Raw genomic sequence first — 27,161 nt, forward strand, 5'->3', positions numbered from 1 at the left:
GAACGGAGATGACAACTTTCGTGCTGAGCAACCCCCCCAACACCACCGACAGGCACACGTGCCAAACACAGCTGAAGGTCAAAGGAGGTGGACATACATCACACAACATCACTTCAGAGACAGGTAAGAATGAGCCATCACTACGCTTTCTGGTGTGCAAATGTTTAATACACATGCACACGTGTCAAGTGAATATGAATAATACGCCAACATAATGTAGACTCCAAACATTGTGAGCGATACATATCCGTTGGCATCACGGGAGTATCTTGACGAAATGTAAGTGGCCCATGTTTACATCACCATGGCCAAATAGCCGGCAGTACATGGCTATTTGTGCCTTCCATGTACCCCCAGCCTCCTGTCGCATGACTCCTCTACATCACCACGATGTGTGTTGGTGGCTGTAGAGCTGTGCGAACTGCGCCTCCTATCGTTGGTCTCTGGCACAGAGACGCTGCTGACGCTTGATGCAGCCTCACTCCCCTCCTCCACTCCCAAATTGCTGCCGCTAAATGTCCCAGACTGCAGGCGTTCTACTGCAGTGGTCACTTGGCCCAAGGCCTTGGCCACATCACCACAGTAATGACCCAGGTCGACCTGCAGTGACACAGATCTGCGTGACAGTACAGCTGTGCTGTTGCAGAGCTTGGTGATGGCCCGAATGGATGCATTTCAACGGAGCAAGTTCTGGCGATGCCTCCTGCGCTCGCTGTGTTGCCCTGCTAGGATGGCACGGGTTAGCTCCTGTAGGCACTGTTTGATGTCTCTATTTCCCTCTGCTACAGCTGTGGTCATTTGACGCACAGCGTCAGTCATTTTGCACATGTTGCTTGCCAATTTTGCTATGTTCATGTTCATTGCTCCGACGTGTCTCCCCAGCGGTGCTGAACACGCAGCATCTGGGACTCTACCCCACCGTAGCTGTGTGTAGGCTCTTCCGAACCCTCTGCAAGTCTTCCTAGGGGCCTGCACCGCTGTCTTACTCGGACACGTGCTGGTGTTGGAGCTGGCAGAGTTACATGTGACTGGCGGGAAACATTTGTGGGTGCTGGCCTCTGCTCCATCTCCATCACCTGCAGGGAGGGGACATTTGCCCTGCATCTTGGTGGTGTTGTCAGTGGTGGTGGTGATGGTGTTTATGTTGGTGGCAGTGTTGGTGTGGATTTATGTCCCTGCGGAGTCTCCCCATCGGTCCCTGCCGGTGTTTCTGATATGATGAGGCATTCGCTGTCATCAAAGTCAACGGGTGATGCATCTGTGTGTGAAACAGTGCATTGTTATTTTTATTTCAAACTGTATCTGTTAATCATTTTGCATAATTTCTACTTCATAAATGACATATTTGGACAGACTGTTAGCCCTGTGCTGCTGGGCTCATTTCTTGCACATTGGGGATCATACATGCACACTTGGAGGACAGGACTACAACACCCATGATGCAACACTTCTGTGAGGGTATATGTGTTAGGCACTTCTACCTGTACACTGTGATTGGCCTGGGGGGATGGGCATGGGTATACAACATGCAGCGTATCAGCATAGGCATGCATCTTACCTTGTTCTCTGGTAGCTGCGCCGTAAGTGTCCAGTTGGGTGACTCCAACGACTGCCTCAGGCTCAATGGTCTCGATGAGGTCCTCCAGGGCTGTGTTGGGAGTGGCTCTAGATGTCCCCCCCTCCTGTGGCAGCTGCATCCTTCACCCTTTCAGTGATTCTCTCCTTCGCCCTTTTTCTGAGGTCATACCACCTCTTCTTCAGATAGTCTATGCTGCGTTGAGTGACTCCGACCACATTCAACCTCTCCTTGATCCGCAGCCAGATCCTGCGCTCCTCCGCCTCAGGTACCTTGAGTGACAGCTTTCCAAACAGCTTGTCATGCTTGCTGCTCACCCCCTCAATCAAAAGTTACAGTTCTTTGTCAGAGAACTGTCTCTTCCTCTCTCTGGGCTTGTCTGAGGTTTGGGGTGCATCCTTGTCCATCCTGGATTGCTGGTTTGTGTAAGTTGAGGTTGAGTATCCCAGCTCCTGTGCTCTGCCTCCTCCTCTGAGCTCCTCCGGGCACTGAATGAAGCATGGGCTGGATGACTGCCTGGTTGTGATGCCATCAACCTGCTTCCAAAGCGACCATTTTTGTGCAATTTCGCTAATACCGAAATCGCTAATACCGATTCGGTATTTGCTAATTCGGTATTTGCTGTTCTTTATTTTGCTCTCTCGTTAGTGCTTTCGGTATTTTTTAACGATTTTTACCAAATCAGTAAAAAATACAGAATCTGTTGATGCATCGCGGAAAACGAATCCTTATTTGCGATTCCTTATTTATAGCTAACAAGGACTCGTTTTACCGAATGTTGATGCATGGGCCCACAGATTCTGTTAATCTGGATATATTCAACCACAAAAATACTGTGTGCATCTGGTCCTGAGTTCCTGTCTGGATGCAGGTGTTTGTCTTATGTTCATGTGCATGTTTAAGAACTGTGAGCATATTTGAAGCACACCTGCAACAAGTGCTACAATGTAGACTCAAATGTCCAGATAAAAGTGAAAACACAAATAAAACTAAAAATTGAAAAGAACGGAAAATGATGGTAAATCAAAGAACAGAATGTTGTTGTTTTCAAAATCAATATATGTGACCAACAAAAGGAACCTAAAAAAAAAGAAACATGAGATCTAGTTATTGGGAAGAGCTTTTCTGTATCTTTTTTGATTAGGGTATCAAGAATCCTAGCCACAGGCAGTGAGTTGTAGGCAGCCGCGGTCGGTAGTAGGAGTTCCTGCAGGGCGGTGACGTGGGGAGGGGGAGGGGTAGGGTGGGGGGTAGTAATATATGGATTACGGAGTCCCCAAATGGAATGCAGTGCGAGCAACGAAATTAGTTTTATTTATTCATATGTTCACTTACCTGATATACTCCGTAATCCATACATTACTACCCCCCACCCTGCCCCTCCCCCTCCCCACGTCACCACCCTGCAGGAACTCCTACTAACGACCGGGGCTGGTTGTAGGTAAATGTTTTTGGGATATTTGGCTAACTGCGCATTAAAGTCTAAACCAGCCTGAATGGGAGATTCTATATCTATTTCTGAAATGTTATTTGAAAACATGGCATTTGTTGTAATGAACCAACCATTTCTCTTTACTATTACTTTTCATGTGAAGTGTCACTTGATCAACAAGTAAGCTAGAAGCTTCCATTGTAAAGATGTAAAGGTCAATGCTGAGGTGTGCCGTCCATGTGCATGACATTATCCATGCTCCCAGAAAACCTTTTCATGTTACACTAACAGAGTTTTAGGACAGCTATGAAAATGACTATCCCCTGTAGGAAATTTAGATTACTTGACAAGCTCCAGTCATCTTGTTAAATTAAAATTTCTATTTAGTTCATGACATTTTATGAGATCTCGCTTCATTTTACTGTTTTCAGAAATTATGTGGGAAATAAATGCTTGAAAACTTTCTGATGGTAATGGGATGAATGTGGGTAGCATTTTCAAAATAAGTACCACACTTTTGCATTAAAAGTGCGAACACTTAAAAAAAAGTTCCAAACATCTGATAAACTCTTTTATCTCTACATTTATCTGATGTTTTAGATAATCGAAGTGCCATAAAATACAAAATACCCTGGTAGTTTATGAAATTGGAAAAACAGGACATAAGTGCTATTTGAGGCTGCCTGCAATGGAGTCCCGTTCAGATACACCAAGTGTATTGGTTGCAGTGATAATGTATATGTGTGTGTATATATATGTGTGTGTGTGTGTGTGTACAAATACATACATATTACCTACTGGCAGTCACCAGTAAGTAGTTATATTCAGGACCATGTTTCCATAGAAACATCTTTTTTTTACTTGCCTATATCTTTGGTGCCATTTGACCAATCTCCCTGAAATTTCCCCCCCAAAAGTGTGCTTGTGATCTTAGTTGCACACAGAAAGTTTTGGGGTGATCCTTCAAGCAAGGACTGAGTAAAAGGGGGAGGGGGTCAAAAAATGTGTGTTTATCATGTTTATTCCCGTAGGAGTTTTGAAAACGACTACAGCCCAACTGCTGGATGGAGGTACTCCAGATTTGGCTGGAAGGTAGATTTTGTTCTGCATATCACACTTAAGGTTGTTTGGTGTAAATCTGTTCTGTAGTATTTGGGTTACTAACAGGCAAACAAATTCAGATATCTAGAGAGGCAAACCCTTCGCAAATCTTTCATGAATCATTTACAGCATTCTGCGAATTCGCGCAACAACAGGACATCTGTGATTGGCAGGTTGTAACCTGAGTAGATAGTTGTGGCTGCTGTTTTGCACACTGGAGAATGGACCTCGGCAGCAAAAAAATATATAAAATGTTGTGGAAGTGGGCAGGGTAGAAGTATTCTGACACCCTGGGATGTAAATAGGGGTCTGTGAGGGGCTTCTGGTGTGAATAACAGCACCAGAGAGGCTGTTTTTCCCCACATGCGATCACTCATGAATCCGTTGTGGCACTCAGCGTGGACCCTGTGTAACATTGTGATGTATCTACAAATTTTGTCGAAAAATTGATAAAAAATAAATATTGAGATACTCACTCAGATACTAACCCATCCACTTATAGACTAACTGTGACACTCTTGCTCCCACTCACACACCAATGTAGAGATTCAGGTACCCACTCCGACACTTACACAAAAACTTACAGACCCACTCACACTAATACAACCACACTGAGATCCACTCAACCACTCATGCACCCATGTCACGTAGACTGTCATGTACCCACTGACAGACCCACTGATACACTCATGCATCCATTCACAGACTCACTCAGATATTCATGTACCACGCAGACAGAGACTCAGATCATCATGTACCTACTCACTGACTCACTCATGCCCTCACGTACCCACTCACAGACCCACTCAGTCACTCACTCACAGACCCACTCAGACATTCATACACACACTCACAGACCCACTCAGACATTCATGCACCCACTCAGAGACCTGCTCAGACACTCACACTCAGGGACTCAGTCGGGGACTCACAAGGCTACTCACAGACTTACTCAGGGACTCATGCACCCACCCTCAGATCCACACAAACAATCCTGTACCCACTCACAGACCTGCTCACTGACTCGTGCACCACTCACAGGCCCACTCAGAGAGTCATGCACCCACTCATAGACCCACTTAGAGACTAATGCACTCACTCACAGACACTTTTAGACACTTATGCACCCACTCACAGACTCACTCAGAGACTCATGTACCCACTCACAGACCAACTTTGGCACTCATGCACCCACTTACACACCTAGTCAGACCCTCACGTACCCACTCGCAGACCCACTGATACACTCAAGAACACACTCAGATATTCATGCACCCAATCCCAGACATACTCAGGCACTGATTCACCCACTTATAGACCCACTCAGAGACTCATGCACCCACTCACAGACTCATTTGAGAACTCACACACCCACTCACAGAGCAACTAAGCTACTCACACTCCCACTTACCAACCTGTAGAAGCACTAACACATCCACTGTGAAAAGTTACAGATGATAAATAATAAACAACATTTTTAAAACCTCTGAAATTCACTGGAAAACCAAAGGTTACAGGGACAATATAGTTAGGCTCGCATTTCACCTGTACACAACTATAGAAATTCAGCAGTTATAGTTACAGGAGCTAACTATAACTTATGACCCCACAAAGCACTGCTTATGACCGCATATATTACATCACTTATGACATGGTCAGTGACATCACTCATGACATCACTGATGACATCATCCAGTAAGTGTAAGTGTTTTCTTAAAGTTTGAGTGTTAAACATTTAAACTAAGCTACATAGATCATAAAGTAGTATAGTAGTTCTAACTTATATTATGCAAGTGACTGTGTGCATATCCATATGTGAGTGGGTGTGTGAATAGCGGTATGGGTAAGTGAATAGCTGTATGGGTAAGTGGCTGTGTGAGTAGGTGTATGGGAAATGAATGGCTGTGTGAGTGGTTGTATTGCTGAGTGACTCGGTGTGTTACTGACTATATGAGTCAGTGAGTGACTGTGTGAGTTCCTGTGCAGGTGGATGAGTGACTGAAGGGGTGAGTGAGTGGGTCTTTGAATGTCTATATGAGTGAGTGACTGGATATGTGAGTTACTGTTTGGGTGAGTGAATGGGTGTGTGAAGGATTGAATCAGGAAGTGGTTATGTGTGTACATGGCTATGTGGGTGAGTGAGTGGTTTTTGAGTGGTTTTTGAGTAGATGTATGCTTAAGTGAGATGGTGTTTAAGTGGCTGTATTGGAGGGTGAATGTCAATATGTTAGTGGTTGTGTTAGTGAATGTGTGAGTGCTTATATGGGTGAATGAGTGGCTGTGTTGCGCGTCTGTATGGTTGAGTGAGTGGGTGTGTGAGTAGCTACTTAGCTGAATAAGTGTGTGTGACTCATTTTTTCGGTGAGTGAGTGGGTGTGACAGTAGGTATTATTTGGGTGTGTGTGTTGGTGTTAGAGTATCTTATGGGTTAGTGAGAAGCTGTGTGACTGGTTGGAAGGGTGAGTGGGTATGTGAGTGATTGTAAGGCTCTGTCAATGAGTATGTGAGTGAATGTGTGGGTTTATGAGAGTTTGTATGGGGGTGTGAGTACGTGTGTTCTACAGAGGCACAAGAAAGCAGAAAAAAACACGGAAAACGCAAAAAGGGGGCAGTACAGAAACATCCTGACCCCCTAGACCTGCTTAGGGGGTCCCAATTAGTTTTTTAGTTTTTTATTTAAATCGGCAAAATCCGCGCAGATTTCGCGGATCCTGCCAATAAAAAAAAAAAACAAAGCGTGGGCTCCCGCGCTTCGATGCTAATTAGCCCCCAGGGGGGCCAAATCCCAGGAGCATGTTGAAAATAAAGTGTGGGGGGCCCAATCCCCCAAACTGCCCCAGGGACCCCCACCCCTGGGGCAAAGTATGAATAATTGCGGGAGGCACATGGCCCCCCGTAGCCCCGGGGACCGCCACCCCCGGGGCTCAAATTAATTGACATTGCGGGGGGGGCACACTGCCTCCCCTGCCACCCCCGCGGGTTTTTTAAATGAAAAAATAACCTGTGTGGGGGGCACACCCCGGGGACCGCCACCTCCCTGGGGCTTTAAATATTTAAATAGGGAGTCCATGACGGACCCCCCAGCCCTGGGCACAACCACCCCCTGGGGCTTTGGAAAATGATGGGAGGGGGCCCGCAGCCCCCCTGGAGCCAATGATGGCCCTGGGGACCGCCACCCCCCAGGGCCCGATCCTTCAGTGTCCCGGGGTGCCCACCCCGGGACACTGTAGTTTGCTATGGCCAAACTATGGCCAAACTTGGTTTGAATTTTGAAAGAGAGAGCAGGAAACCAGCTCACTCTTTCAAAATTCAAACTAAATTGCTTTTCCACACGGGGATCTGCGTGTTAGCAGCTCCCCATGTGGTAAAGCAATACAGGCTCCCGAGGGATTTGGAGAGCCGGTCGGATCGTGGATGGATTGGGGACCCCCCCACGGTCCCCAACGGAGAGGGCCAGCCCCAGGGGATTGGGTCCCCCAGGCTACAAGTTGCCCGGGAGGGGGCAACGAGGCCCCTTCCCCAAAAATTACACATTTAAAAAAAATAAGTTAATAAAATAGAAAGCCGGCCCCGGGGGAACCTCGGGCCATAATTGGGCAGACGAGGGGGGCAACGCAACCTCCCTCCCAAAAAAAATCAATAAAAAAAGGCCATGCCCCAGGGGATGGGGTCCCCGGGGCTGATTAAGGCCTCGGGAGGGGGGCATCACGGTCCTCTTCCTAATTTTTAAATTATAAAAAAAAACAAATTAGGGGGCAGGCCCTGGGGGTTGGGGTCCCCAAGGCCAAAAAATTAGAAAAAAGGGGGGCTACAAAAAAGGAAGTAATACCGGCATCGTGCTGGAGGCCACGCCCCGCCTTTCAGTACTCTGCAAACGCGCCCGCTGGCGTGTTTGTAGATGGGGAATGAATTCCCCTTGAATACTGGGGGGCCCTGGGGGCCAACTAGCCCACCGGAAACCTCAAGTATGTGCCAGGGGGCTGCGTTGCAGAGAGGTGTTCTGAGGCCACGCCCCTTTTTACACCTCTCTGCAACGCAGCTCTGTGGCGCTTAGTGGAGGTAGCTGGTGGGCTAGTTGCACCCCAGGGACCCTTAGAATTCAAGGGGACTTAATCCCTGAACTTAAAACGCGCCACGGGGCACGTTTGCACAGTGGTGAAGGGAGGGGGCGGGGTCTGAGTTCACATGAGTGCAAACACACCCTGTGGGACGGTTTAAGTTGGGAAATAAATTCCTCATCAATCTTGAGGGTACCTGGGGGCCAACTAGCCCACCAGGTACCTCCAGTAAGCGCCACCGAGCTGCATTGCAGAGTGTTGTAAAAAGGGGCGTGGCCTCTGAACACCTCTCTGCAACGCAACCCCCTGGTACAAACTGGAGGTACCTGGTGGGCTAGTTAGCCCGCAGGGACCCACAGGATTGAGGAGGAATTAATCCTCTAACTTAAAACACGCCACAGGGCGTGTTTGCAGACATGTCACCTCAGGCCACGCCCCCTTCCTTTACCACTGTGCAAACGCGTCCTGTGGCATGTTTTAAGTTGGGGAATTAATTCTCTTTGAATACTGAGGGTCCCTGAGGGCCAACTAGCCCATCAGGTATCTGCAGTATGCGCCAGGGAGCTGTGGTAAATAAAATATTACCCTGGCAGAATTTCTAGGCATTAACAAAGTATCATGCATCAAATGAGAGACAGGATCCATGGTGTCCAAGTTAAAATGGGCTTTATTCCAATAACTCGAGTCAAAGGGAGAATATGTTCCATCACCACTGAGGTTCAGGAAGAGTAATCTAACATTTAATAACAATGAACAGAATATATACATTTTACTCCTTGTACATAGGGAGGAGCGCTCCAGGCAGAGCAAGAAAAAAAGAGATAAGAGCATGTGGGCGTGTATAAGGGTGCATGAGGGTGTACACTTGATGAGTCATAGGTAGGTGATAGGTAGGTGTCATAGGTGGGTGGGTACTTAGAGGAGGAGTTTGCATGACCAGCTGGAACTCTGCCCTAGTTGTGCAACTTGAGCATGGCGTGCAATTGACGTGTAACTGGGAGGAGAGCTGACTTCCAGCCTAGCAGAGAAATCTCTTGTGTCAGGGCGAAAAGCACATCTTGTACAATCTGATATGATAGGGGATGTATTGTCTGAAGCAAAAGGTTGTTCACCACTAAGAATCAGAAAAAGCATATATTTCTCCGTTTATTGCATGGGGGCTGAGACAGAGGGCTAGGCCTTATCTGTCGCGACGGGTTCTGTTTGCTTTTCCTCACCGGGCAGGGATGCCACTCTGTACTGAAAACAGATAACTGTTATTCATAACACTGTCTTGGCAGGCTTCTTGCTGATGTGACTGCAGTTTTCAGTGTGCCAGGAGTCATGAAAACAATATTTCAGAAAGTGGTTTCAGGCTCAAACCACAAAATAAAAGGTTCAGTACGATATTTATTTTAAAAGTGCACAATGCAAAGTGCAAAAAAATGGGCCCTCATGTTAGCTTAATGTTTGGGAGACTTGATGACTTGATGACTTGATGACTTGCAGGACATGTTTGCGGAGGCCTAGTGATTCAGGCCACTACGAGAAATATGCATGGGTGACATGAATGTAACATAGGGTGTATGTAGTGGACATTTTTGGTCAGGCAAAATATCATTTTCCTCATTCCCTCCTTGTCTCCTACATAACCCTTTAGGATACATCTATATTCATGAGACCGTATAGCTGATCATACAGAATCATTTCTTCATCTTTAACCCTTTGAATACTTGGATGTGGAACACATGTAATTGCACACAGGCCGCAAATCGCCAGGCCACACTGCAGACAGAGACGGTATCATGGCAGACTGTTCCTGGGTCAAGTTCGCCAGGGCATATGCAGTCACATTCACTACTGCTTCAAGGGTTCTTGTTAACTTGCGTATTAGTTGAGTTTGTCTAACATGTTCTAGTTGTGAATCTCTGTGATAATGGGATGGGGCCAAGGAAACAGGTGGCAATAGGAATGCTATATAACAAGTCCCACCCCAGTCTAAGGGCAGATGTACATAAGCTGTCTGACCGCAAATGAAATAGGTATGGCGTGACGTTATGAAAGAAGAAAGTCCTTCTGAGAGTGAAGTTCCTTGTAAATAGCTCCTCGTAAATATGGTTTATGAAGAGCATGTCATAATTATAACTTGTTGAGTTTCTTGTAAATATGGCTTGTGAATAGCGCCATGCGGATATGGTTTGTGCAGAGTATGTTGACATTACGTTAGGCAGGAGAGAGCTGGATCTCTTTCAAGTGCTTGGAGAAAACGTTTTGAAGATGTGCGTACGTGTTATGTGATAACGTGGAGAGATGAGTTCATGACTTTCCCATGTACAGCAGTCATTGGGGAAAGATTGTGCTTCAGCTGCAAAAGAGTTGATATCTTGTATTGGGAAGGCAGTATTTGTTTTAACATGCTGTTTAACAAGGAGTTGAGGGATTTTGGCGTTGTTTGGCGTTTGCGGGGGGGCGTGTTTTTGAGCGGAAATTCGTACCCGTTCCAGTGGAGGGATTTGGTTGCTTTTTGGTGAGGATTTAGGGAAGTGGTAGAAAAAGCATGTTTTGTGCGGAGGTGCGATTTGCCATGTTATCCAATGGGCGTTTTTTCCGAAAATTTGAGAAATTATTTCGGCAGAACTCCCTTTGTTTTCTGATAAGGGGGTAGTTGGCCACATACCCAGCAATCAGTTGCATTGCTGGTCTGGTGAGAATGGTGTAACATTTGAATAAAAGTATCGTTACGCAAGGCAAATCGATATGACAATTCATGAGGTGGCAATACACTAAATGTATGCTCTATGGTACTGTTACTGGAAAAGTATATATGGGAAGAAATGGGAAAGAAAACATGTAGCAATAACCTGACACAGATTATAACAATGCACAGAATAAAAAGAATGATCAAGGTAACCATACATCTACTGCGTAATATCTTGCAGAATGTTTCCTTTTTATCTCTCTTCTTGCTATTCTCATATGTGATCTTATACATGTCAGAAACTAGTCTAACCGATTCACCACCGGGTGGGCTTAAGCAATTAAACTACGTCTGACTTACTAGATCTGAGCTTGGACCTATACTCTTGCTGAGGGGTCTTTTCAAGCAAAGGCGGCACAAAGTCTGTATTGTCATTAAAGTCAATGTTCTTTGCAAATGTTCCACATTGTCCAAAATACCGCTTAACGTGATGGGCATGGATCCAGCCCTTGCGTCCCTCCACTTTCAGCGCGGTCCTCGTGGTAAGAAGCACCAATTTCGGGGTCTTCCATCGCGGCTCGAGGGGGCTGGAACGATCAAAATTCCGGATGCACACAAAGTCCCCTGGGACTATGGCGTGTTCCTTGACCTGGGTGTTGTCAGGGAAGGCGGCAGCAACCTGTGAACGACAAGAGAGTAGTGCAGACATCAAGGAAGCCAGGTAATCTGTCAGCATGTTACTGTCAACATCAGTTATCTTTCTGGGCATAGGCGTACCCCACATATTTGGCGGTCTACCGAAAACCACTTCATACGGAGATAGGCCTGTTCTGGAATGTGCTACCATGCGCATGTAAAAGAGGGCAACCGGCAAGGCTACCATCCAATCCACGCCTTTTTCTGCACAGACCTTTGCTAATTTTGTCTTGAGGGTCTGATTATGTCTTTCTACAAGGCCTGCTGCTTCTGGGTGTCGGACACAATGGAACTTCCATGTATAACCTAACAAAAGAGACACTTGTTTCATTAATTCAGAAGAGAATGGCTGGCCGTTGTCTGAATAGATCACCCGAGGTAATCCATACCTGGGGAAGTACTCGCGCACTAACTGTCTGGCTGTTGTTACAGCAGTATAATCTGGAACTGGATAAGCTTCTGTCCATCTAGATAGTGCACACACTACTACCAAGACATACTTGTAACCTCTACATCTGTCCATTTGGATATAATCCATCTGGAGAACCTCAAAAGGGTGGTCAGGAGAATGAAATCCGCCTTGTTCCACCGGGATGCCTTTACCTGGATTGAACTGACAACAGATCATACATGTTCGTACTTTCTGCTTCGCTGCTGCACGCATGTGCTTGTTAAACCAGATGTTCTGTAAGCTGTCTAACATTGCTTTTTCTCCTAAGTGTGCTGGACTATGGGCTGTATTTATGATTACTTGTACCATAGAATCTGGGAGAAACCATGAGCTTTTTCCCTTAGTCATCCAACCTTGATCAGTCTGGACCCCTCCTTGTTCAGTCCATTTCTTTATCTCATCTGTGGTGGCATGTGTCTGTATGTCAAGTACATCTTGTGTGGGATCCCTGACTGTCATACTTGTTGTCAGTAATGGTGCCTCTGTCCTTGTCGTGTCTGTTGGTGTCTGGGCTGTAAGTTTAGCTGTCCGGTCTGCCAGGTCATTACCCTGGGAAATGGTGTCTGTAACTTTGGTGTGAGCTTTGCACTTTAGGATAGAAATGGCTGTAGGCAAATGTATGGCTTCTAACAGGGCCTGAATAAGCTGGCCGTGCTGGATCTTGGTCCCATGGGAGGTCAGGAAACCTCTCTCCCTCCATAGTACCCCGAAATCATGAACAACGCCAAAGGCATATTGTGAATCAGTATAAATGTTTACTTTCAAGTGCTTAGCTCTTATGCAGGCTTGTGTCAGAGCGATGAGCTCTGCTGCTTGTGCTGACAATGTGTCTATTTTCTGTGTCTCTATGACCTCTGTAGCAGTGGTCACAGCATAGGCTGCCACTCGCTCTCCTGCACTCGTTCTCATGCATGATCCATCTACATAGAGCGTTAAGTCTGGTTCTGAAAGTGCAATATCTGGCAGGTCTTGTCTTGGTTTCGTCACTATATTCATTATTTCCACACAGTGATGTGGTGGTGCATTTACTGTACTTGAGGGCAAAAGTGTTGCAGGATTCAGAATGTTACAACGTCTGATCTCTATGTGTGGCTGGAATAATGTCAGTTCATATCCTGTTAGTCTTGCTACAGTCAAGTGTTGTGTCTGTGTTCTGTTTAAGAGAACCTCCACTGCATGTGGAACCTGTACTGTCAGAGGGTGACCCAGCACTATGGAGTCACTTTGTCTTATGGCTAGGGCTGTTGCTGCAACTGATTTCAGGCATGATGGCAGAGCCTGGGCCACAGGGTCTACTGTACTGGAAAAATAAGCACAAGGCTTGTGTTTTCCTGCTTGATCTTGTGTGAGAACAGATAACGCTGTTCCTTCTCTTTCAGTTACAAAAAGCATAAAAGGTTTGCTGTAACATGGAGTCGCTAAGACTGGCGCTTGACATAAAGCTCTTTTTAATTCCTCAAATGCCAAGGTGTGTTCTTGTGTCCAAGGGAGGACAGTCCCCCCTGCCTCCTGTGTAGTTAACTGTATGAGTGGTTTGGCTAGAAAGGCATACTGGGGAATCCATTGCCTACAGTATGAAGTGAGGCCAATAAAGGCACGTACTTCCTTTTGTGTCTTGGGCTGTGAAAGGTTAGCAATGAGCTGTATACGTGCTTGTGTTAGCTGTCTCCCCTCTTTGGAAAGCAAGTGTCCAAGATACACCACTTGCTTTTCACAGAATTGCAACTTCGAAGGATGACACCTTGTGCCCCTTGTCTGCCAGAAAATGTAAAACTGTCAATGAAGCATTTTCGCATTTTATTTCTGAACGTGCTGTAATTAGGATGTCATCTACGTACTGGAGTAGGGCAGTGTCAGTAGGCATGTGAACACTGTCTAGTTGTCTTTTTAATGCTTGACTGTAAATACTAGGGCTTTCTGTAAAACCTTGTGGAGCTCTTGTAAAGACAAAGCTACGACCTTTTAATGAAAATCCGAACAGGTACTGGCTGTCGGGATGGATGGGAACACTAAAGAAAGCATTTTTCAAATCGATAACAGTAAAGTAAGTAGCCTCTGAATCAATAGCAGTCAATAATGAAGAAATGTCTGGCACCACTGGATATTGTGGTACTACACATTTGTTCAATTCTCGTAGGTCAATAATCAATCGGTACACTGGCAGTACACTAGGATCAGATCTTTTAAGGATAGGAATGACAGGCGAGTTACATACATTAGAGACTGTCTCTACCACTACTCCTCGTGCAATAAGTTCGTCAACTAATTTCAATAAGGCTGTTTCGGCGTCAGGTGGTAACTTGTATTGTCTAATACGTGGAAGTACTACTCCTGCTTTGAGTGTGACATGGTGCGGCGTTATGTCCATGTAACCTACGTCAGTCGGTCCTTGTGCCCATAGTGTCTGTGGCACATTCTTGAGTCTGTGGTCAAAATCAGTCAGTACATAATGTCCCTTAAAATCACGTAAGAACAGGTGTACTCCTTCTGGAGAACAGCAGATAACTGCTCCTAGATCTTTTAATGTCTTCATACCAAGTAAGTTTTCTGGACATGACTTAGTAAGTAACAGGTCAGTGGTACGTGACAGTGGACCAACCCCTAGGGAAACTGGTTTTGATACTTCATTAACAATAGGCTTTCCTGAAAATCCCAGGGAAACATTCTGTGAGCCTGAGAGAGGTGCCCCTGGAACCTCGTCATGACTGATGGTAGTTCTGCTCGCCCCTGTGTCAATCAGAAACTTTTGATCCTGACCTAGAACACGACTATGTACATACGGACCCTCTTGATCTACAGGAACCTCAATAAGGGGCAAGCCTACTTCCCTCTCGAGGCTGTTTCATGAGAACTGTTGATATTCTGGATAGTCAGACTGTGTGTACTGATACATTTGTGGTGTGGCATTAACAGGCGGTGGTGGAGGATAATTCGCTACTGTCTGTTGTGTGTTCTGTTGCGTGTTCTGTTGCGTGTTATTCTGTCTAGGAGTGTACTGTCGCTCTTTTGTCTTGCCTGTAGCAATGTTGTGTTTCAGGACAGTGCAGTCCTTTACAAAGTGACCTGGTTGTTTGCAATAATTACAGTTCCCTTTAACTGGTGTTGTGTTATGTTTGTTTGAAGTCGCCGGTACCGTCTGGGCAACCAGCACCTTCATTTTGGTCTCTTTCATGCGTCTCTTTTCATGATCCTGCTCTTCCCTAATTCTGTTCTGATGATACTGTAGCATCTGTAACATTTGTGAAGGGCTGTTTGCTTGCCAAGTACTCTCAACCTTCAGTACTCTATTCTTGATCTGGGGTAAGGAATTCTCTACTAATTTGCTCACAAAAAGATGTGGAAATGACTCGCTACCTGGCTTAAGGCCACTATTAATAGTAAAACATTTCTCAAATCTAGAATAGAAATCACTAGTGTCCTCGTCTTGCTTTTGTTTACAGGCTGAAATAGCATCCCAGTCTTCCTTTTTAGTAATCAATAATCTTGGCAAAACTTGTATCAGAAATTCAGGTAGTTCTCTAGCTCTTTCTCCAAGACCAACTCCTGGGAGCCTGCCCTTCTCTTCTGTTTCCAATGCATCCCAACTTAACTTTTTCTCACCCACTTCCCAGTCTTTTTCCTTAAGCTTTTCATAAATCCCTGCAGGTAACAGTACTTTTAATAGCTTCAGAATGTCAGCGTATGTATAATCTCCTATGCGGAGGATGTCTTTTAATTCACTGTGAAATCCCCCTGGGTCTTTATCATGACAAGGCAACATCTTTTTCATTTCAAGAATCTCTAATTTCGTTAAGGGGGTGTAAACATACACCCGTTGTAACTCATTGGCCGCATTCTTGACGGGATGAACCTCTCGTAGGGGGTTCTGTCTGTCTATGTGTACGTTATGTCTGTCATGGTGTAAGACTGGAGGCATGTATGTAGTCAGAGAATCTATGTACTTATGTCGTTGATCCAGGATTACATTAATTAATTAGGTACCTAAACCTGTCCATTTATCTAGTAAAATGTCGTCAAGTATTTTATGCAAGTGACCAGGAACAGAATGCTGACTTTCATACAACGTTATCAAGTGTTGGACCATGTAAATACCAGCCAAACGCTGTTCGTTCGGTGGAAGGCTTAAGAAGGTCTGAGCCACTATATCACTGCTATATATATTGGCATTGGACACCCACTGGGTGGCTGACCGGGCCAACTCTATTTCGTGTTGTGTGGGAGGTCTCTCATTCCCTATCCATTGTTTCAGTGCTTTTTCAGTAGCCTGGAATAGAGCTTCAAGGGAATATCTTTCTTTTATAGCTGGCCCTTGTTTACAGTAATCAAGGCACTTGGGTCTGTCAAACTGTCGCGCTTTTCCTACATAATTCATTTTGTCTTTTGGCTCATCTACTTCTTCTGTTGATAACTCACCATTCTCCTCAGACTCTTTTCTGTGCCTTTCTATTATTTCCTTTCGTATTTTCTTGTACATGGCATCTATCTGTCCCTGTTTCTCATGTCTACCGGCATCTATGTGCTCGCTCCATTCTATCAAACCTGGCTTTACATCTCCGTCTCCTTCGTCTTGTTCCCTGATCAGGCAGTTAATAATGAAACGTAAGATATGATTCTTAACCCCTACCTTTCTTTGTGCCATGGCTTGTGCTATACTATCTGGTCCCTCCCCCGTTCTAATAAAACGATACATGCTATCTAGGTGATCTTTCATGTCTGGTAATGTCTCTAGATATGCAACAGCTTGTCTTAGTCTACGTGAAATCACGACCATTGAACCCTTTCCTGGTTCTGGATCATATACACAAATTGGAATGGCTGCATCTACAGTAGGCACCCCTCCCACTGCCCCGGGACCTAGGTCATCTTTTACGGGCTGCTGCTGAAGTTGCTGGAGTTGATCTGCTGGTGGGGGTGGAGGAAAACCTGCATTAACGTAGTCTGGAAGGGACTCGTCTAGATACGAGGAAATGAACGCATCTGATGCTGTCGGCTTTATTCTATGTACTCTATATGGTATAGGTGGTGGCGTTCGCGGCCTACTGGATCTTTCTGAGGTGGTCACTTTAGCTAGTTCTTCTGACAGAACGGGATAAATACCATTAACAACGGCGTTTCTTTCCCTATCAGTCTGTTCTGTTTTGACACGTTCCCGCTCCTACCGCAGTTCCTTTTCTCTGGCTTTTTCCCCAGCTTGTCTAGTTCTATCTGCTTTATTCAATTCTTTCTCTGTTCTCCTATGTGACTCTTTGCGCCACAATTCGATGGCATCTTTCTGAGAGGGTCTTGACTTCCTTTTCCATAGCGCTTCCTCCACCCTCATAATACATTCAGGATCCCATGTTCCCGAGATTGGCCATCTATACTTTTCCTCCAGGTCCTTTGTATAGTTTACCCATAAATCTAAAAAACAAAATGGCGTCTAATCCATGCTTATTATACATATAATGACCAGGTGTGTCTCTAGGCGGGATGTTAACTGACTCTTCTAGTATACCTTTTCTGGTCCCTATCTGACGTAACTTTGAAAACAGTGGCATGTTTGAAACCAATATTCACAAAAATAGACTGAAACAATCAACAATCATTCACACACAAACAAATATTAAACACTAAAACAGTTACAACCTAAACTGACACAGAGAGCTAAACATGTACTTGAAAAACTTTATGCACTGAAATACAGTACAACCATACCGGTCTCAAAAATGAGACACGTCTTTACCGTTCCCACGTTTACCATGGGCCCGTCTTGAAACTTGATGCATTCCCCATAGTGGTACTCACCGGGAAGCAGGACTTGAAACTTGAAGGCCTCGAACTTCTACGCATGCGCCTTGGAACAGGTGGACCTCTGGAGACCTCGGACCTTGCTCTCTCACGGACTGGGCTCTGGTTTGAGACGATCCGCGTTCCTCACCGCCTCACATGGATGCCTGGTCGCAGTCCGTCCTCCTCCTTGGCCTGAGGGAGTAGCGGGAAATCCCAATGGCGTGTACACTTTAAAGTACGTCACGGCTGTGGAAGGGGGCAAAGACTAGACCTACAAACTCCGGCGAGTGGGGAAAGGGACAAGTTCCTGTTCGGGCGCCAATTAATGTGGTAAATAAAATATTACCCTGGCAGAATTTCTAGGCATTAACAAAGTATCATGCATCAAATGAGAGACAGGATCCGTGGTGTCCAAGTTAAAATGGGCTTTATTCCAATAACTCGAGTTAAAGGGAGAATATGTTCCATCACCACTGAGGTTCAGGAAGAGTAATCTAACATTTAATAACAATGAACAGAATATATACATTTTACTCCTTGTACATAGGGAGGAGCGCTCCAGGCAGAGCAAGAAAGAAAGAGATAAGAGCAGGTGGGCGTGTATGAGGGTGCATGAGGGTGTACACTTGATGAGTCATAGGTAGGTGATAGGTAGGTGTCATAGGTGGGTGGGTACTTAGAGGAGGAGTTTGCATGACCAGCTGGAACTCTGCCCTAGTTGTGCAACTTGAGCATGGCGTGCAATTGACGTGTAACTGGGAGGAGAGCTGACTTCCAGCCTAGCAGAGAAATCTCTTGTGTCAGGGCGAAAAGCACATCTTGTACAATCTGATATGATAGGGGATGTATTGTCTGAAGCAAAAGGTTGTTCACCACTAAGAATCAGAAAAAGCATATATTTCTCCGTTCATTGCATGGGGGCTGAGACAGAGGGCTAGGCCTTATCTGTCGCGGACGGGTTCTGTTTGCTTTTCCTCACCGGGCAGGGATGCCACTCTGTACTGAAAACAGATAACTGTTATTCATAACACTGTCTTGGCAGGCTTCTTGCTGACGTGACTGCCGTTTTCAGTGTGCCAGGAGTCATGAAAACAATATTTCAGAAAGTGGTTTCAGGCTCAAACCACAAAATAAAAGGTTCAGTACGATATTTATTTTAAAAGTGCACAATGCAAAGTGCAAAAACATGGGCCCTCATGTTAGCTTAATGTTTGGGAGACTTGATGACTTGATGACTTGCAGGACATGTTTGCAGAGGCCTAGTGATTCAGGCCACTACGAGAAATATGCATGGGTGACATGCACATGAATGTAACATAGGGTGTATGTAGTGGACATTTTTGGTCAGGCAAAATATCATTTTCCTCAGAGCTGCGTTGCAGACAGGTGTTCAGAGGCCACGCAGCTCTTTGGCGCTTACTAGAAGTACCAACTAGCCCACCAGGTGCTTCCAGGAAGCACCACTGCGCTGCGTTGCAGAGAGGTGGTGCAGGCCGTGCCCCTTTTTACACCTCGCTGCAATGGTGCTTACTGGACGTACCTAGTGGGCTAATTTGCACCTAGGGACCATCAGGATTCAAGGGGAGTTAATATCCCAACTTAAAATGGCCGCAGGGCGTGTTTACAGAGTGGGGCATGGAGGGGACAGGGCCAGAGGTGACATGTGCAAAAACACCCTATGGCGCGTTTTAAGTTGGGGAAGTAATTCCGCTTCAATCCTGAGGGCCCAAGGGGGCCAACTAGTCCACCAGGTTCTTCCAGTAAGTGCCACTGCGTTGCAGAGAGGTGGTGCAGGCCTTGCCCATTTTCTCTGCAACACAGCTCTGTGGTGCTAATTAGAGATACCTGATGGGCTAGTAGTGCCCAAGGGACACTCAGGATTCAAGGGGACTTTATCGCCCAAATTAAAATGGCGACACGTCAGCTCAGCCACCCCCTTCCCTTCACCAGTGTGGAAACGCGCCCTGTGGCACATTTTAAGATGTAGTTTTAATCTCCCTGCCCTATTATATACATGGGGCTTACAGAGGAGGTCATGATAATAACAGGGGGACCCCAACGCACAGTGTTCCCTAGTGTATGTAGGTGTTTTAACTGTATTCTAAGTGTGTTTTAGCATCGCACTGGCTCTAGGACTGGTTAGTCAGAGTCAGTTACCACCAGTACCCATCTGAAAAAGTTGAGGGTACAGGATGATTTTGCAACAAGGCCTCTTTCTGCTCCTCTGTTTGTTCTTTCTGCACGTCTTCCTTCTTCCTGCACTTTTCTTCGGCCTTGAGGACTTCTGTTGCTTCTTTCTGCATTTCTTTTTCTTCTTTCTGTTTGTTTTTTCTTCACATGTCCTGCCTCTGTAGGCATAGTTAGAAACTAGCATTTAAAAAAGTGTTGAAATTCACTTAAAAAACCATAGGTTTCAGTTACGTTAAAGTTAGAAATTAGCATTTAAAAAACCTTTGAAATCCACTGAGAAAACAATAGGTTTCAGGCACGTTATAGTTAGGAATTAGCATTTCAAAAACCTCAGAAATTCAAAGAAAAAAACATAGGTTTCAGGCACGTTATAGTTAGGAATGAGCATTTAAAAAACCTTAGAAATTCACAGAAAAAAACATAGGTTTCAGGGGCGTTATAGTTAGCTGAACATTTCACTCGTACAAAACCATTGAAATTCCCCCGTTATAGTTAGTTCAACTAACTATAAGTCGTGTGATGTCAGTGACCATGTTATGAGTGATGTAATATGTAACGTCGTCAGCAGTGCATTGCGGGCACGCGAGTTATAGTTAGCTGAACAATTTGAACGACTTGGGTCCTAACGCAGGAGCTGTGCTCTTGAATAGCTCAAGCATGTTTTAAGACAGTGTGATGGGTCATAGTGACAGGAGAGAGAGGAGAGCTTCTGTGCAGCCAGGCCCAGATTAAGCTGGCAGTCCCAGCGCTGCTGTGCGTATTCAATCATAATCTGTGTGGCTCTTGACCGGCTGCTGCAGTGTTGGCTTGCCTCCAGTCCATCCCCCTTTTGCAATGAAATGAAGTGGGAGCCTTGAAGTTGGACCAAATTCAGCTGAACTGCTCCATATCTGGCTTCTATTAAACATATAAATAAATCTGTATTTGTAAAGTGCAAACTACTCACCCTTACGGGTCTCAAGGCACTAGGGGCCGTCGTGGAAATTAAGTGAGCTATTGCCCAGAGTCACATGGTGCTGAGCTGAGCTGCTGCCGGAGCCGAGGATGGAAACGTGAACCCTGTGTTCCAAAGTCAGCTGCTCTGGCCGCTGCACCACACCTCTCCACTCACATTTACATACTGGGGAGAGAAAGAGATGACGAGAGAGAGCAGTGCCGCAAACATAAGTTCTACTACAGTAGAAGAGATGTGCCGGAACTGCTGTGCTGAAGGGGGAAGCGTAACCAGGGCTGAGAGGGCATTGCACACAGACATCTTCCCCTTCTACGCCTCCAGCGAGTCCATCCACTGCAACCCACAGGAAGTCTTTTGCTGTCCCTGGCCTCCTTTCTTGTTCCTTCCTGCTTGAAACAAAACTTAAGTATGGTGCACCTTTAACACTGGATGACTTTTTGTTTTGTATGATAAAACTAGATCCATGTGGTACAAAAAAAACTGTGTTGGGGTATGTGGGGCCATCTGTGTAAAAGGTGGGTCCATGTACACTCTGGCACAGGCGGTGGTGGGATCGGAGTTCTGGGGAGTGGAGAGGACTGCAGGCCTTACCAGCACCTTTTCCATTTGCATCAGGAATGGGCATGTCGGCAATGTCACCCACCGGGAAGCTGTCACCCCAAGAATGCAAAGGGAGTGAGGTGGGCAGCTCAGTCTGTCCTGTGGGAGGAGGAGGTGCTGCGCTAAACACCCCTGTTTGTCTGCTCCGATGACGTCTGAAAGCGCACCTCACTGGAGGGCAGTGCCAGGGCAGCTATGGTGTTACTACTGCAGCCACTGCTGTGTGTGCCCGTCTCTCACCATAGCCCATTGGGGCAAATGTCGGGACTTTTATTGAGGGGCAGGTCCAGCTCTTCACATTGGTATATTTTGTCAGTGCAGGTTACATAATAGTTCCTTAAGCCACTTGCATGGCGCATGCATGTAGCTTAAGCCGCCTCTTGGCGCTTGAATCATGGGTGTTATGTTTGATTTTTGGAGACCTTTGAACTATAAACTGCTCAGTGGATTTTGCAACGGCTATTCACCCACTGCCTTAATTATATATAACGTCAATCTTGACTTGGTTGACCAATCAGGCTCCCTGAAGTTACAAGTGATATTTCTGGAACATTTAGCATTATCTCACTTATAACTGGTGCTCATATTTACCGCTTTCCCAGGTACTCGGGTCAAACTCTCACGCCTCTCCACCCCACCTCACCAATATCAGGCAAAGCTGATATTCTTGGAAGACGTGCCTAGAAAATGACCCCTAATATCCTGCCAACTTTCAAAATCAAATCAAATCAAATAAAAAATGTGTAGAGCGCGCTACTCACCCGTTAGGGTCTCAAAGCGTTGGGAGGGAGGGGAGTCGCTACTGCTCGAACAGCCAGGTCTTGAGTTGTTTCCTGAAGGAGAGATGGTCCTGGGTCAGCCGTAGGGGGGTGGGGAGGGAGTTCCATGTCTTGGCTGCCAGGTAGAAGAAGGATCTTCCTCCGGTGGTGGCTTTGCAAATTCGTGGGACGGCGGCGAGAGCGAGGCTGGCGGATCGGAGCTGGCGGGTGGGTGTGTAGAATGTGAGGCGGCTGTTGAGGTATTTGGGGCCCATGTCGTGGGGAGCCTAGTGTGCGTGGTTGAGGAGTCTGAACGTGATCCTTTTGCTGACGGGGAGCAGTGCAGGTCTTTCAGGTGGACAGAGATGTGGCTGTGACAGGGGATGTCCAGGATGAGTCGTGCAGTGGCGTTCTGTATGCGCTGGAGTCTTTTCTGGAGTTTGGCTGTGGTCCAACGTAGAGGGTGTTCCCGTAGTCCAGTCCGCTGGGGATGAGGGCCTGGGTGACCGTCTTCCTGGTGTCAGTGGGGATCCACTGGAAGATCTTTCCGAGCATGCGCAGGGTGAAACAGGATGACGAGACGGCGTTGACTTGCTTGGTCATCATGAGGGATGAGTCCAGGATGAAGCCCAGGTTGCGTGCATGGTCCATGGACTTGGGGGCAGTGCCCAGCGCAGAGGGCCACCAGGAGTCGTCCCAGGCAGAGGGGGATGGTCCCACGATGAGGACTTTTGTCTTGTCTGAGTTCAGTTTCAGACGGCTGTGGTTCATCCATCCCGCGACGTCTTTCATTCCTTCCTGGAGGCTGGCTCTGGCGGTGGCGGGGTCATTGGTGAGGGAGAGGATCAGCTGGGTGTCATCAGCGTAGGAGATGATGTTGAGGTTGTGTTGGCGTGCGATGGCTGCGAGAGGGCTCATGTAGACGTTGAAGAGTGTGGGGCTGAGCGAGGATTCTTGAGGAACGCCGCAGATGACTTCGGTGACCACGGATCGTAGGGGGGGAGGCGGACTCTCTGGGTTCTTCCAGGGAGGAACGAGATGATCCATTCCAAGGCCGTTCCTTGGATTCCGGTGTTGCTGAGACGCCGTATCAGGGTGCGGTGGCATACGGTGACGAAGGCTGCTGAGAGGTCCAGGAGGATGAGGGCAGCTGATCCCCGTTGTCGAGCAGGGACCTGATGTCGTCGGTAGCTGCCATGAGGGCGGTTTCGGTGCTGTGATTTGCTCGGAAGCCGAACTGCGAGGGGTCGAGGGATCCGTTCGTCTCGGGGAAGGCGGAGAGTTGTTTGTTGACGGTCTTCTCGATGACTTTGGCAGGAAAAGGGAGGAGTGAGATGGGGCGAAAGTTCTTGAGGTCCATGGGGTCCGCGGTGGGTTTTTTCAGGAGGGCACTGAGCTCAGCATGTTTCCAGCTCTCCGGGAAGGTGGCGGATGCGAAGGAGCTGTTAATGATGACCCGGAGTTGGGGTGCGATGATGGAGCCGGCTTTGTTGAAGATGTGGTGTGGACAGGGGTCGGTTGGGGAGCCGGAGTGGATGGTGTTCATCATGCGGGTGGTGTTTTCGGTGCTGACCGGGGCCCAGGAGCAGAGGGTGGTGGTGGAGAGCGCTGGTTCGGTGGTGGGGTGCGTGATCTGTTCGCCGAAGCTGTTGTGTATGTTGGTGATCTTGCAGTGAAAGAACGTGGTGAGTGAGTCGCAGAGGTCTTGCGAGGGTGTGATGTCATTGTTGCAGGCGCTGGGTTTGGAGAGCTCTTTAACGATGCTGAAGAGTTCCTTGCTGTTGTGGGTGTTGTTGTCCAGTCGTTCTTTGAATGTTGTCCTTTTGGTGGTGCGGATCAGCTGGTGGTGTTTGCAGGTGGTGTACTTGAGGGCTGTCATGTTTTCTGCTGTCTGGTCACGGCGCCAGGCTTTCTCAAGGGTGCGGCAGGTTTTCTTGGAGTTTTTGAGGTCGTTGGAGAACCACGAGGTTTTCTTGCTGCTGGGTCTGCTGGGAGGGTTCTTCAGTGGTGCAAGGTCATTGGCGCAGTTGGTGAGCCACTGTGTGAGGTTGAGGGCTGCTTCGTTGGGGTCTGTCGTGTTGGTGGGAGGGTTCTGGCTGAGGGAGGTGGTGAGCTGTTCAGTGGTGATCTTGCTCCAGCTTCTGCGGGGAACCTGTTGCGGGTGGTGGAGGGTCGTGGTTCTCCTGAAGTTGAAGTGGACGCAGCTGTGATCTGTCCAGTGTAGTCCGGGGGAGTGGCTGAAGGAGATGTGCTTGCTGGAGGAGAAGATGGGGTCAAACATGTGGCCGGCGTAGTGGGTGGGGGTGTTCACCAGTTGCTTGAGTCCGATGTTGGCGAGGTTGTCCAGCAGGGCGGCGGTATTGCTGTCATTGTTGTTCTCCAGGTGGAAGTTGAGGTCCCCTAGGAGGATGTAGTCAGAGGAGGTGAGGGCGTGCGGGCTGATGAAGTCTGCGATGGCTTCGCTGAATTGTGTGCGTGGTCCTGGGGTCTGTAGATGAGAGTGCCTCTGACGGTGGTCTTAGGGTCGGTGTGTATCTGGAAGTGAAGGTGCTCGGCGGCGGTGAGGGTGTCGTCGGAGTTGGTCGTGATGCGGATGGTGTTTCTGTGGACGATGACGATGCCTCCTCCGGTTTGGTTGACGCGGTCCCTCCGGGAGATCTTGTAGCCATCCGGGATGGCTATGGCGATGTCAGGGGCTGAGGAGGCATTCATTCAGGTTTCTGTGAGAAAGGCGACGTCTGGTGATGTTGTGTCGAGGAGGTTCAAGAGTTCGACGGCGTGCCTGTGGACGGAGCGTGTTTTGAGCAGGATGCACTTGAGGTGATCTTTGCTGGCGCTTGGCTTGGCGGGTGCGGTGCAGGTTCGGAGGCAGGTAAATTTGCAGGCTTGGCAGGTGAAGGGTCCGTGGGTGCGTTTCGGGGTGGCTCGGTGGCAGGCGGGGTTCCGGCCGGCGTTGAGTGCGTAGAGGATGGAGGCGTCGTAAGTCCGTCGGGTGGGCTGGCCTCATCGAGGGCCAGGGGTCCTGGCGCTGGGCGCGGTCCAGATGCGAACGGGCGTAGACGGGCTTGCCTTTGGCGCGCCTGTGGGGCTTCCACGCGGCTTCCTCCATAAGAGGCTAAGTGGGAGGGAGGAGCAGCTGGGAGGCGGGAGCGAGGCGGCCAATGGGCGAGGGAAGGGAAGGGATTACAGAAGGAAAAACGGGCGGGGGAGCTGCGGCGGGGAGCGTGGGGCGGGGGGGAGTCAAGGGGCACAAGGGGATGCCAGAAACCACAAAAATACCAAATATAAAATACAGCGACAGAAACACAATTACGATCACAACAATACCAGTCCCAGGGGCAGGGGCACACCAGCGGCGGGCTCCAGGCAGTAGGAGGGGGTCATGGAGGCACAGGGGGAGCCGTGGGGTGTGTGGGGTCACCAGAGGTCAGGTCACAGCCTCTGCTGCACGGCTTCCTCCATAAGAGGACAAGTGGGAAGAGGAGCAGCTGCGAGGCGGGAGCGGGGCGGCCAATGGGCGAGGGTAGGGAAGGGATTACAGAAGGAAAAACGGGCGGGGGAGCAGCGGCGCGAAGCGTGGGGCGGTGGGGTCAAGGGGCGCAAGGGGAAGCCAGAAACTACAAAAATACCAAATATAAAATACAGCGACAGAAACACAATTACAGCAGCACAATTACGATCACAACAATACCAGTCCCAGGGGCAGGGGCACACCAGCGGCGGGCTCCAGGCAGCAGGAGGGGGTCACCGAGGCACAGGGGGAGCCATGCGGCATGTGGGGTGATCAGAGGTCAGGTCACAGCCACTGCTGTGCGGCTTCCTCCATAAGAGGACAAGTGGGAGGGAGGAGCAGCTGGGAGGCAGGAGCGGGGCAGCCAATGGGCGAAGGAAAGGGAAGGGATTACAGAAAGAAAAACGGGTGGGGGAGCAGCGGCGGGGAGCGTGGGGCGGGGGGGGTCAAGGGGCGCAAGGGGAAGTCAGAAACCACAAAAATACCAAATATAAAATACAGCGACAGAAACACAATTACGAACAAAAGGGGTTAGGTCCTTAATGTGGTGAGGGCTAGACCTAATAACATTAGTAAACAACACAAAATGCCCAAACCACAGTTACTCAATACAATTTTTTGATATAGGGTAAGAAACACTTTATTATCGCTTCCCTGGACACCATTATTTTGTGTCAATCATTTTGTATTTTCTATAATTTGAAAAAATTACTGACAGAAAAAAGACATTGATTGCAAATATTTACAAATATTTACAAGGCTGGACTAATGTTAGCAAACATTAAAGGCAAAGACTATTTACACATTTAGAAATCATTAGAACACACAATAGAAAATATTCTCACATCAGACATTATTGAAAAAATAATAATACAAACATATCAATTACGAACAACAAAAAGCTAACAAACACTGAATGAGAGAAACTAGGGGTTGGGAAGATAAATGATTAAATATCTTGTATTGAGTAACTGTGGTTTGGGCATTTTGTGTTGTTTACTAAGAAACACAATTACAGCAGCACAATTACGATCACAACAATACCAGTCCCAGGGGCAGGGGCACACCAGCGGCGGGTTCCAGGCAGCAGGAGGGGGTTACGAAGGCACAGGGGGAGCCGTGTGGCGTGTGGGGTGACCATGTCCATTTACTTTAAGGCAAGCAAAAGAAAAGTCCTCGCTGTTTTCTAATTGTGCGTTCCAAGTTTGCCATGTCCCATAGACATTACAAAATACTGTGATGTTCCAGTGAAACATCTTGTAATATTGATTTTTATGCAGCCCACCAAAAAAAACGAAGTTATTTTGGTACATAAATAATAGGTAGAATGGGGGCGTGGTCAAGCCACCGACTAAGATGGCCATGCTGCATTGAAGCTCTGCCAGCC

The sequence above is a fragment of the Lissotriton helveticus genome, chromosome 9, assembly GCF_964261635.1.
Source record: "Lissotriton helveticus chromosome 9, aLisHel1.1, whole genome shotgun sequence".
Taxonomy (NCBI): Eukaryota; Metazoa; Chordata; class Amphibia; order Caudata; family Salamandridae; genus Lissotriton; species Lissotriton helveticus.